The sequence below is a fragment of the Gorilla gorilla genome, chromosome 21 (genome assembly GCF_029281585.2).
Source record: "Gorilla gorilla gorilla isolate KB3781 chromosome 21, NHGRI_mGorGor1-v2.1_pri, whole genome shotgun sequence".
NCBI lineage: Eukaryota > Metazoa > Chordata > Mammalia > Primates > Hominidae > Gorilla > Gorilla gorilla.
The window spans coordinates 43,515,932-43,530,214 of NC_073245.2; the positions used below are offsets into that span (position 1 = coordinate 43,515,932).

The 14,283-nt window shown below is 40.5% G+C and overlaps 1 pseudogene; it reads right to left on the minus strand.

Annotated features, from left to right (window-relative positions):
• Positions 1 to 2,528: 2,528 nt before the first annotated feature.
• LOC101137594 (CDK5 regulatory subunit-associated protein 3-like) lies at positions 2,529 to 4,290 on the minus strand (annotated as a pseudogene).
• Positions 4,291 to 14,283: the final 9,993 nt, after the last annotated feature.

A 14,283-nucleotide genomic window follows, 5' to 3' on the forward strand; every position in this document is an offset into this window, starting at 1 on the left:
CCTTTCCCACCTTGCTCTCTCTCTCTTGCTCCTGCTCCCATCATGTGAGATGCCTTGCTCCCCCTTTGCCTTCCACCATGATTGAAAGCTCCCTGAGGCCTCCCTAGAAGCAGAAGCCTCAATGTTTCTTGTACAGCTTATGGAACCATGAGCCAATTTAAATTATTTTCCTTTAAAGTACCCAGTCTCAGTTATTTCTTTATAGCAATGTGAGAACAGATTAATATACCTACAGAATAGGAGAAAAATTTTGCAAACTACACACCTGACGCAAGTCTAATATCCAGCATCTATAAGGAATGTAAACAAATTTTCAAGAAAAAAACTACCCCATTAAACAGTGGGCAAAGGATATGAACAGCAATTTTCAAAAGAAGACATACATGTCGCCAATAAGCACATGAAAAAAAGCTCAATATCACTAATCATTAGAGAAATGTACATCAAAACCACAATGAGATACCATCTCACACCAGTCAGAATGGCTGTTACTAAAAAGTCAAAAAATAACAGATGTGCAGAGAAAATTGAATAGTTATATGCTATTGGAGGGAGTGTAAATTAGTTCAACCATTGTGGAAAGTGGTGTGGTTATTTCTCAAAGAGCTAAAAATATAACTACCATTCAACCCAGCAATCCCACTACTGGGTATATACCCAAAGGGATATAAATCATTCTATCATAAAGACACAGGAACATGTATGCTTATTGCAGAACTATTCACAATGGCCAAGCTACGGAATCAACCTAACTGCCCATCAGTGGTACACTGGATAAAGAAAATGTAAATATTATGCAGCCATAAAGAAGAATTGTATCATGTCCTTTGCAGGAACATAGTGCTGGAGGCCATTATTCTTAGCAAACCAATGCAGGAACAGCAAACCAAATACTGCATGTTCTCACTTACAAGTGGGAGCTAAATGATGAGAACACACAGACACAAAGAAAGGAACAACAAACACTGGGGCCCATCTGAGGGTGGAGGGCAGGAGGAGGGAAAGAAGCAGAAAAAATAACTGGGCTTAGTACCTAGGTGATGAAATAATCTGTACGACACACTCCTGTAACAGGAGTTTACCTATATAACAAACCTGCACAAGTACCCCTGAACCTAAAATGAACGTTTTTAAAAAATTTATAAAGAAGTTCAATAAAATCAAAAATCTTATGTAGACTAAAAGGAAAAAATAAGAATGCTCAAATAACTAAAATTAGAAATGAATAAGGGGACATTGCTACCACTTTTATAGAAGTGAAAAGGATTATAAGAGACTACTATATGAACAACTGTATGCCAACAGATCGGATAACCTAGATAAAATTGATAAATTCCTAGAAACCCCTAACCTGCCAAGACTGAATTAGGAAGAAATAGAAAATCTGAACAGACCTTTAATAAGTAACGAGATTGAATCAGATATCAAAAACCTACCAAAAACAACAACAAAAGTCTAGGATCAACTTACTTCACTGGTGAATTCTACCAAACATTTAAAGAATTAACATTAATCCTCCTCAAACTCTTCCAAAAGCCTGAAGAGGAGGAAGTACTTCCAAACTTATTTTACAAGGCCAACATTGCACTTACACCAAAGACAGACACAGACACAGACACTACAAGAAAATAAAACTATAAACCACTATCACTGACATATATTGATGCAAAAATCCATTTTAAAAACTGGCAAACAGAATTAAAGAGCAATTTAAAATGATTATACATCATGATCAAATGGGATTTTTTTCCTTAAATACAAGAATTGTTCAACATTTGAAAATCAATCAGTATAATATACCACATTAAGGGGAAATAGAATTATGGGGAAAAAACACATGATTATCTAAATTGCAGATAAGCCATTTGAAAATTCAACACCCTTTTATGATAAAAGCATCCAATAAACTAGGAATGAAAGGAATTTGCCTCAACATAATAAAGGTAATATATAAAAGTTCCACAGATAATATCATACTCAATGATGAAAACCTGAAAGCTTTTTCTCTAAGATCAGGAACAAGATAAGCATCCTCACTTTCACCACTTCTAGTCTACTATGTTCTATTCCAACATAGTACTAGAAGTCCTGACCATAGCAATTCGGCAAGAAAAATAAATAGAAGGCATCCAAACTGGAAAGGAAGAAGTAGAATTATCTCTATTCACAGGCAACATGATCTTTTTCTTTTCTTTTCTTTTCTTTTTACTTTAAGTTACAGGATACATGTGCAAGTGCAGAACATGCAGGTTTCTTACATAGGTATGTATATGCGTGTCATGGTGGTTTGCTGCACCTACCAACCAGTCACCTAGATTTTAAGCCTGGCATGCATTAGCTATTTGTCCTGATGCTCTCCTTCTTTTCTCCCCGCTCCAACAGACCCCACTGTGTGTTGTTCCCCTCCCTGTGTCCATGTGTTCTCATTGTTCAGGTCCCACTTATAAGTGAGAACATGCAGTGTTTGGTTTTCCGTTTCTTTTTTTGTTTGTTTGTTTTTTCCTCTTTTATTAAGTCTGCTATACAAACTAGAAGGAGAAGCTGTGGTTTTCACCTGACACACCACAGGGCCAATCACCACAGCTTCTTCTAGAGAACATGGAGAGTGCCAAGATCACCATCAGGTGCCGCTTCCTTCCTGTGGCTTTCCGTCTTCCAGTCGGCCTGGTCTTTTGCCTTGAAGGGCCCCAAAACATCAGCCCTGGCTATCATCTTCATCCCAAATGCTGAGAAGATGGGCAGACAAGAACACGGAGGGTGTCACAGAGAGGTTCCCATCAGGTTCACAGGGCGCCTGCTGTACCTCTTGGAGATGTCAGCTTCAATCAGCTTCTGCAGCTCCTTGGTCTTCTCCAGCAGCAGGTCCAGCTTAGGCTCCAGAGCCGCCTGCTCCTCAAGTGCCTCCTGCTGCTTTTGCACCATCAGCTCTTTCTTCAAAGCCAGCAGCTGGGACTGCTTCAGCTTTTGCTGGAGGAATTCTGTCACTCGGTCCACATACCTTGGTGAGGCCAGGATCATAAACAGGTGTTGCAGTTGAAGACTGGTAAGTTTGCCAATCAGGTCTTCCAACACTGACACCATGATAACCATCTTCTCTTTGGTCTGGCCCTGCAGGATGGCTGGAGCCAGCTGGAACTGGCTCACAGACAGGACATCTGCCTTCTCACTCAACTCCACTGCTCTCTGGGCTAAGAAGATCTCAAGTTCCATGAGCTCATCAAGGAACTGATTCTGGGCCTCAGTGTATTCAAGAAGTGTCAGAGCATCTGGGCCCCTGGCAACACCTTCTGGAGCCTGGATTCCTGCTTCCAACACTGTGATCTGCAAAGCAACAGCATCGTCTCCCTAGTCTATCCCATCATCTCCAAGGTCCTTTGAATCTGATTCCGGGAAGATGCCCCAGTCGATTCCAGCAGCCTCGGCAGAGATGCCAGCGTCAGTCCCCTCAGACACTGCCTCTACCCCAAAGTCGCCCCAGTCAATCGCGTCTTCTGCCACCTGCTCAGGAAGCTCCTCGAGGTGGGGTCGCTCCACCACAGAGGGCTCTGTCCCTGTCCTCCACTCATACACCGTTGAGTTTCCCCACTTCTGCACGAACCGCAGCATTGGCAACAACTGCTCTGTGGGGCTCTCACACACAAACCCCACAGAGGCCTGGTACACGTCGATGGCTTCCCCCAGGGACTGCTGCGCCGCTGCCCCAGTCTCAGCCAGCTGACTTGGCAGGTCCTTCACCAGGGCCAGAAGTTCTCCTCGGGTATTTTCGCCCATGATGCCATACTGCTTGCAGGAGTGGTAGAACTGCTCCCCCATCTCAGCAGCCCCTGCCTGACACTCCTCTTCCTTGCAGCTGTATTCTTGCTGCAGCTGCTGGCACTTGGCAATCTGCTTCTTCAGTGAGGGGATCTCATAGTTGACATTCCAAACAAGGAGGCTAGAGAGTTCCACTAAGTAGGTGTTGTCCTTCTCATACAGGGCTATAATCTCCTGCCAATCCTTCATCCACTGTGAAGAGTATCAGCCAAAAATATTTTTCGTGGAGGCCTCTGTGCCTTTAAAAAGGTCCAGGATTCTTAGGCAGTGAAAGTAGTGAATGTAGGATCCAGACAGCAGCTGGGTGATCTCTTCGCTCTCTGGCATGTCCTGGATGGCAGCATTGATCTTCTCTCAGATCGTCAGCACCAGACTCTGCCATTTCAGGTTGCAGTACCTTCTGTCCACAAGCCAATCGAGCAGCTTGCTGGTCTGGATGTCGATGGGCATGTGCTGATGGTCTTCCATCTTTTCTCCACTTCCACTTCAGGCCGGAGACCTGGTTTTCTATTTCTGTGTTAGTTTGCTGAGGATGATGGCTTCCAGCTTCATCCATGTCCCTGCAAAGGACGTGATCTCATTCCTTTTTACGGCTGCATAGTATTCCATGGTGTATATGTACCACATTTTCTTTAGTCTGTCATTGATGGCCATTTGGGTTGGTTCCATGTCTTGGCAACATGATCTTATTTGTAAATATTCCACACTAAAATAAATGCTAGAACTAATAAACAAATTCAACCAAGTTGCAGGATATAAAATCAACATACATGACTCATAACACATATTCTATCCTGTCTGTCACATTGCTTCCCTTTCTAATACAATTTCTTGGAGAGGCTGGTATCTTCTTGAATAATGGGCACAAGAAGTTCCCAGTGCCTTCAATATAAAATCTACACTCTCTAGCCTGTATTTCAGCTTAGGCTACTACAATCCATCCATCCCCTCATTCCACACCAGTTTATCATTTCACACTCTGTACCAGGCTAGGAACACAGAGGTCTCCAATGCCTACCACACTGATAAAAATGAGTCCAAAGAACCTGTAAACTGTACCACTCTTGATTGTGATTTTCTTTATGGGGAATGTCTGTCCTTTCTCCTTTAAGCATGGATGAAGCAGGAAGATAGAAAAGGAAAGAAGTGAAGTAAATGACGTTTGCATGCTGTGGTATATTCAAACTACCAGAGAAATACAGAGAAAGCACTCAACTGCTGCTACATCAGACACCTTGCTAGTCAACCAGAGGAAGGGGGATGAAAATGGCACTCATTCATCCATGCTCCAGCATCATAGTATCACTGTCTTTTTTACCTCAATCCTTTTTTACCTCAAAACCCTCATCATGATGTCTCTCCTGGCACCATCCTACTTACAATAGGATGAGAATATCTGCAGGGGGTTTCCCCAGGGTGGCATCCACACTTTTCTGGATAACACTAGATCTGGAGAATTTTCCTCTCATCCAAACACACCAGATGGAACACTTCCTGTTTTTAGTCACCAAAGAGAGGAGTAGGAACATATACAATAAGAATAAGGGAGAAATAATGCATTTTCTTCAGTCTCTCCACATGTGGAGTAGCCCAAGACAGCCTTGGAAGGAAGCCTCCTCTTCTCTCTTGAACAGCTTCCATGACTTCATATTGTCCTGAATCATTGTGCATTGTATCTCCCATGTCAAATTAATGTCACCTTTGAAATCTCTCCCTCTTCAGACCAGAAGACAGAGGAGACCTGCTTTCACATCCCAGCATGGACTTTAACAATGATTTTGTGTCTCAACTCTCTGAAACTAGCTTTTCTATCTCAGAAATGGACTTAGAGGAGTTTCAGATATGGGCATCAGATATCAAGTGTGTATAGAGAAAGAAGTTTTAGAGGCAAGAACATACTAAAATAATTTGAGGAAATTATTTTAAATTCTCACACTAAATCTTCTTCTCTAGAAATTCAGTAGGCCTGGATAGGGGCCCAGGGAATGGTATCTTGCATGAGTCTCCCCCTCACCACTATCATAAGCCCCCGCTTGATATTAATTCCTCAACTATTCCCAATCATGACCTTCTAACTCTCACATTTATGTATCACCCAGACTGTCTTCCCTCACAATATAGTCCATGGCTTAACATCATAAATCAAGTAACACCTACAACCACCATCAATAACTTATGCATGTACTTTTTTAATAGTTCCATCCAGAGCTCTTAAAAATATACCTAAGTACACCTGATACATTTATCTTCTGCCAACTGGGAACCCCAAATTGTGTTCTCCTCAAACTTCAAAGATCTTTCCATCTCATTTATATCTGCTTATGGCATACTATATTTATTTAGTCATAAATCATTTATATATTAATTTATTTAATAGACGTTTACAAATAAAGTAAATAAAACACTCAGCTTAACAGGGATACAGAGATTTATATGAAAATATAAGTAGATAAATCTCTTATGTGTATGCTTGAGATGGTAAAAGAAAAGAATGAGTGACTTTCTTATTAGAAGAGATTGTTCAAAATAGTTCCTGGCCCTGAATTATTCCAGCTGGACACATGTTAAAAATCATTAAGGAAGGAGAAATTTTTATAACCCTTGAAACATAAAGTTCTGTCTTCATTTTATTGTAAATTCATTTGCAGTGATGATTACTATTCCCGTGTTTTACTGGGAACAAGGATACCTCAAGAAAAAAGGTAAAAGGAAAAGGGTTTTGGAGGATGGAGTGTAAGAGAAAAAGTGAGGAGAGTAAAAGGAAGGGATTATGGAGCAGTAGAAGTAGAAACAAGGGGAGGAAGAAGGGAAAAGGCTAGACATCATAACTGAACTCACTCCCAAGAAAGGAGAAATAACTTTGGTTGGTTGTCCATATGTCTGTATGTCTGGTTAATGTTCGTCCTATGTTTCTTATTTCCTTTTTGTAGAGAGAGAGAGAGAGAGAGAGAGAGTGTGTGTGTGTGTGTGTGTGTGTGTGTGTGTGTGTGTGTGTGTGTGTGTGTGTGTGTGTGTGTTTATTGGAACTGCCATGGTTCGAAGGAATGCATCTGGAAACATTCTAGCCCCCTGATTTCATTTACCTGCACTGCCTTCTCCTACATTTAGGGCTATTTATGGTCAATGAAAGTCACACTCAAGGGAGTTTTTGAAGAATGTGAAAGGACACACTAGATGTATTTTATTCAAGACTAATTAGTTGCCATTCCATAAGACCCTTGCTGTGGTGCACTCAGGTGTTTTATTAAACTCTAGCCAGCCCTCATCCCAGACTAACCCAAATTCTGCTCATAACAACCCAACATTCATTCTTTTTGCACCAAACATCTGACAAAACCAAATGCCAATCCCAGTTCTACCTCTATGTTATGCCCACTCAAGCCCCAATCCCAAGACAAACACAACACTAGTCAAGCCATCCAACACCAACACCCAGCTTCAACCCAACAACCAGCTCATCCACAAATGCCCTCTACTCCAATTCTCAGTTTCACCCAATTTCACTGCTGGATACATTCATCCACAAATACAATTCTTAACCCAGCCTATCCCAAACCACTGCCCCAGCCTAATTTTATAAATATGATCCTCACTTCCATCTCATCATTGTTTATTGTTTCTATCATTACACCAACACAAAGGTCCCATCCTTTTTGTACTACAATTCACTACCCAATCTCCAAATAGCCCCTTGATTCATCCTATAAATGTTCAACTTGAACTCAATTTCTCACACCTAACCTGTATCCAAATCTTTCATCTCAATGACATTGCTAACCCTAAATTGTTCTATGCCAATCCTCTCTACCACTCTACCAACCAAAAGCATCACATTCTTAATTTGATCTTAGAAGTACAAAGCCAGTAAGAGATCCTGACATGGTACAAACCTGAGGGTAAAATCCCTAAGCTGCCTGACAGCACATCATCAAAACTGCAATACACATGCAGGACCCCAGAACCTTTGAGAGACAGAACAAAATAAGAAAACTTCATGGCAATATCTTTGATGAACATAGATGCAAAAATCCTCAACAAAATGCTGGCAAACTGAATCCAGCAGCATATCAAAAAGCTTATCTGCCAGAACCAAGTAGACTTCATCCCTGGATGCAAGCCTGGTTCAGTATATGCAAGTCAATAAATGTGATTCACCACATAAATCAACATAGTACTGGAAGTGCTAGCCAGAACAATCAGGTGAGAGAAAGAAAAAAAAAGGATCTAAATAGAAACAGAAGAAGTCAAACTATCCCTGTTTGCAGACAATATTATTCTATACCTAGAAAATCCCATAGTCATTGCCCAAAAGGTCCATGATATAATACACAACTTCAGCAAAGTTTCAGGATACAAAATCAATGTACAAAAATATGTAGCATTCCTATATACCAACACCATCCAACTGAGAACCAAGTCAAGAGTGCAATCTCATTCACAATAGCCACAAAAAGAACAAAATACCTAGGAATACAGCTAGCCAGGGAGGTAAATTATCTCTACAATCAGAATGACAAAACATTCAAAGAATGTTCATCTCTGCTCAAAGAAATCAGAGATAACACAAACAAAAGGAGAAACATTTCATGCTCATGGATATGAAAAATCAATATTGTCAAAATGGCCATGCTACCCAAAGCAATTTGCAGATTCAGTGCTATTCCTATCAAACTACCATTGACATTCTTCATAGAATTAGAAAAAAATATTTTGAAATTCATGTGGAAAACTATTTTGAAATTCCTGTGAAAAAAGAGCCTAAATAGCAAGGGCAATCCTAAGCAAAAAGAGCAAAGCTGGATGCATCACATAACCCGAATTCAAACTGTACTACAAGGCTACAGTAACAAAAACAAGACACATAGACCAATGGAACAGAATATAGAGCCCAGAAATAAAGCTGCACACCTACAACCATCTGATCTTTGACAAAGTATACAAAAACAAGCAATGGGGAAAAGACTCCCTATTCAATAAATGGTGCTGGTATGACTGACTAGACATATGCAGAAGATTGAAACTGGACCCCTTTCTTACATCATATTAAAAAAATCAAATCAAGATGGATTAAAGACTTAAATGTAAAACTTAAAATTATAAAAACCCTGGACGATAACCTAGGAAATACCATTCTGGACATAGACTCTGGCAAAGATTTCATGATAAAGACACCAAAAGCAATTGCAACACAAAGTAATAAATGGGAACCAACTAAACTAAATAGCTTCTGCACAGCAAAAAGAATCTATCAACAGAGTAAACAGACACCCTACAGAATGGCGGAAAATATTTGCAAACTATGCATTTGACAAAGGTCTAACATCCAGAATCTATAAAGACTTAAAAAAAATTAACAAGCAAAAAACAACCCCATTAAAAAGTGGGCAAAGGCATGAACAGACACTTCACAAAAGAAGGCACATATGCGACCAACAAACGTATGAAAAAATGCCCAACACCACTAATTGTTACAGAAATGTAAATCAAAACCACAACGAGATATCATCTCACACCCGTCAGAATGGCTATTATTAAAAAGTCAAAAAAATAACAGATGCCGGCAAGGTTGAGCAGAAAAGGAAACACTTATGCACTGCTGGTAGGAATGTAAATTAGTTCAACCATTGTGGAAAGCAGTGTGGTTATTTCTCAAAGAACCTAAAACAGAATTACCATTTGACCAAGCAATCCCATTACCGAGTATTTGCCCCAAGGAATATAAATTATTCTACCATAAAGCCACATCCACATGTATGTTCATTGCAGCACTATTCACAATAGCACAGGCATGGAATCAACCTAAATGCCCATCAGTGGTAGACTGGATAAAGAAAATGTGGTATATATACACCATGGAATACTATGCAGCCATAAAAAGAATGAAATCATGTCCTTTGCAGCAGCGTGGATGGAGCTGGAGGCCATTATCTTAAGTGAACCAATGCAAGAACAGAAAATCAAATACCCTATGTTCTCACTTATAAGTGGGAGCTAAACATAGAGTACGTATGAACACAAAGAAGGGAACAACAGACACTGGGGCCTACTTGAGGGCGGAGGGTGGGAGGAGGATGAGGATTGCAAAACTACCTATCAGATACTAGGCTTAATACCTGGGTAATGAAACAATCTGTACACCAAACTCCCATGACACGAAACTTACCTAGATGACAAATCTGCACATGTACCCCTGACCCTAAAATAAAAGTTAAATAAATAACTAAATAATAAAACAAATGTTTGGTAGAATTCCATGGTAAAGCCATCAGGTCCTGGGATTTTCTTTGATGCAACACATTTTATTACTGATTCAATCTCCTTACTCATTGCAATGGTTTGAATATTTGTCCCTTCTAACACTCCTGTTGAAACTTAATCCCCAATGTGACAGCATTGAGAGATGGAGTCTTAAGAAAGGATTGGGGAGGAAGGTGAAGCAAGATGGCAGAAAAGAAGGCTTCACCAATCATCCCGCCCTGCAAGGACACCAATTTAACAACTATCTACACACACACACACACACACACACACACACACACACACACTCAGACACAAACCATCTTCAATAGAAACAAAAATGAGGTGAGCCCTCAGAATTTTATATCACTGAAAGATGCACCAAAGAGGCAGAAAAAAGTCTTGAATCACAGATGTCACCCCTCCCCCATCCTCTGGGAGCAGCAGCATGGTACAGAGAGCATTTCTGTGTGCTGGAGGAGGGAGGGCACAGCAATTGTAAGGCATTGAACTCAATGCTTTCCTGTTAGAGCAGAAAGAAAAACCAGACCAAACTCAGCTGGTGCCCCCTCCCTCCCATATACACACACAGTGGGAGCACTTAAATCAGCCCTACCTAAAGGGGAGTTGCCCATCCCAGAACTTGAGTTCTTGCAAACCTTGCCACTGAGGGCTAAAGTGCTCTGGATGTCTAAGTAAATTTGAAAAGCACTGTAGGCCAGAGAACTGCAACTCTTAGGCAAGTCCTAATGCTGAACTCAGCCCAGAGACAGTAGACTAGGGGTGCACACAACTGACTGAGACACCAGCCGGGACAGCTAAGAGAGTGCTGGTATCACCTCTCCTCTAACCCCAAGCTGCACAGCTTGTGGCTCTGAAAGAGACACATTCTTTCTCCTTGAGGAGAGATGAGGGAAAAGTGGGGAGAACTTTGTCTTGCATCTTGGGTATCAGCTCAACCACAGCAGGATAGGGTGCCAGTGAGAGCCGTGAGACCCCTTTTTCTGGCCCTAGCTCCAGGATGACATTTCTTGACACACCCTGGGCCACAAGGGAACCCACTGCTTTGAAGGAAAAAACCCAGTCCTGGAACGATTCACTGCCTGCTAACTGAAGAGCCCTTGGGTGCTGAATAACCAGCAGAGATACCCAAGTACTATGTTGAGGGCCTTGGGTGGGCCTCTGAGACTTGCTGGCTTCAGGTACCAGCTCAGCCACAGGTGAGTAGAATACCAAGCACTCTAGATTCTAGAACTTGGCTCTTGGATGGCATTTCTGGATCTGCCCTGGGCCAAAGGGGAGCCCACTGCCCTGAAGGGTGATTCCCAGGCCAAGCAGCATTCACCACAAGCTGACTTAAGAGCTCTTTGGCCATAAAGGAACATTGGCAGCAGTCTGGCAGTACTATCCATGTCCTATGGTGGTGATGGCTATGGGGTGAGGCTCCTCTGCCTTTGGAAAGGGGATGGAAAAGTGGGAAGAACTGCATCTTGTGGTTTGAGTGCTGGCTCAGCTGCAGTACAACAGAACACCAGGTAGACTTCTAAGGCTTTTTACTCTAATCTCTGACTCCTGAATGACACCTATGGACCCACTCAGGGTCTGAGGATACTTGCCATCCTGAATGGAAGGACATAGGCCTGGTTTGCTTTGCCACCTCCTGATTATAGAGTACCAGGGCCTTGAGAGAACATAGGGAGTTACTACCAGGGAGTGGTTACAGCAGGCCTTGGGTGAGACCCAATTCTGTGCTGGCTTCAAGTCTGACCCAGCACAGCCAGAGTGGTGGTGGCCACAGAGGTGCTCATCTTCCTCCCCCCGACACCCCCACAACTTTAAATGGCTCAGAACAAAGACATTCCATTTGTTTGGGAGAAAGTAAAGAAAGAGAAAAGAGTATCTTCCTGGTAATCCAGAGAATTCTTCCAAATCTTGTCTAAGACTATCAAGGCAGTACCTTTATGAGGTTGAAAGAACCACAGTGTTACTGGGCTTGGAGTGCACCCTAAAACAGATACAGCTTAGATCACAATACCCAAGTCATTTCAAGTATTTGGAAAGCCTTCCCAAGAAAGACGAGTACAAACAAGCCCAGATAGTGAAGACTACAATAAATAACTAACTTCTCTGCCCAGACACCAAAGAACTCTATAAGCATCAACACCATCTAGGAAAACATGACCTCACCAAATGAACTAAATAAGGCATCACAGACCAATCATAGAGAAACAGAGATATGTGACCTTTCAGACAGATAATTCAAAATAGCTGTTTTGAGGCAACTCAAAGAAATTCAAGATAACACAGAGAAGAAATTCAGAATTCTACCAGATAAATTTAATAAAGAGAATAAAATAATTTAAAATAAGCAGAAACTCTAGAGCTGAAAAATACAATTGGCAGACTGAAGAACACATCAGCATTTTTAAACAGCAGAATTGATCAAGCAGAAGAAAGAATTAGTGAGTTTGAAGACAGACTATTTGAAAATACACAGTCAGAGGAGACAAAAAAAGAATGAAAAAGAATAAAGCATGCCTATAAGCTCTAGAAAATAGCTTCAAAAGGGCAAATTTAAGAGTTGTCTTAAAGAGGAGGTAGAGAAAGAGAGATAGGGGTAGAGAGTTTATTAAAAGGGAAAATAACAGAGAACTTCCCAAACCCAGAGGAAGATATCAATGTGCAAGTACAAGATGGTTATAGAACACTAAGTAGATTTACCCCAAAGAAGACAACCTCAAGGCATATAATAATAAAACTTCCAAAGACCAAGGCTAAAGAAAACATTCTAAAACCAATAAGAGAAAATAAACAAATAACACACAATGGAGCTCCAATATGTCTGGCAGCAGACTTTTCAGTAGAAACCTTACAGGCTTATGCCAGGAGAGAGTGGCATAACATATTTAAAGCACTGAAGGAGTCGAGGCATGGTGGCTCATGCCTGTAATCCCAGCACTTTGGGAGGCCAAAGCAGGAAAATTACTCGAGCTCAGGAGTTCAAGACCAGCCTGCAGAACATAGTGAGATCTCATCTCTATTAAAAAAAATAAACAAAATTAGCCAGGTGTGGTGGCACGTGCTTGTAGTCTCAGCTGCTCAGATGGCTGAGGTGCGAGGATCACTTAGGCCCAGCAGATCAAGGCTGCAGTGATCTGCGATAATGCTACTACACTCCAGCCTGGGCAATAGAGCAAGACCTTGTCTCAAAAAAATTAAATTAAATTAAATTAAATTAAAAAGTACTGAAGGAAGAAAACTTATCCTAGAAAAGTATATCTGGTAAATATATATATTTGAATATATATATACACATATATATATTTGAATATATATTTGATACATATCCTTCAAACACAAAGATAGATCTTCCAGAGAGAAAATCAACAAAGAAACATTAGACTTAATGTCTACTATAGACCAAATGAATCTAAACAATATTTACAGAGTTTTCATCCAACAGCTGCAGAATACACATTCTTTTCCTCAGCACGTGAATCATTCTCAAGAATAGATCACATGTTAGGTCACAAAACAAGCCTTAAAACACTCAAAACATTGAAATAATATCAAGCATCTTCTCTGGCCTCAAGATGAATTTTGTAAACTATACAAATACATGGAAATTAAACAATATACTCCTGAATGACCAGTGGGACACTGAAGAGATTAAGGAAATTGAAAAATTTCTTGAAACAAATGGTAACAGAAACACAACATATGAAAACCCATGGGATACAGCAAAAGCAGTACTAAGAAGTTTATAGCTATAAGGGTCAATGTCAGAAAAAGAGGAAAAACTTCAAATAAACAATCTAATGATGCATCTTAAAGAATAAGAAAAGCAAAAGCAAACTAAACCCAAAAATAGTATAAGAAAAGAAAGAATAAATATCAGACTAGAAATAAATGGAATTGAAATGAAGAGAACAATACAAAAGATCAATGAAACAAAAAGTTGTTTTTTTGAAAAGTTAAACAAAAGTGACAAACCTTTAGCCATACTAAATAAGAAAAAAAGATAGAAGATCCAAATAAATAAAATCAAAAATGAAAAAGGAGACATTACAACTCATGCTACAGAAATTCAAAAAATCATTAATGGCTGCTATGAGCAAGTTTATGTCAATAAATTGGAAAACCTGGAAGACATGGATGAATTCCTAGACACATGCGACACACCAAGATTGAACCAGGAAGAAATCCAAACCTGAAGAGACCAATAAGAAATGA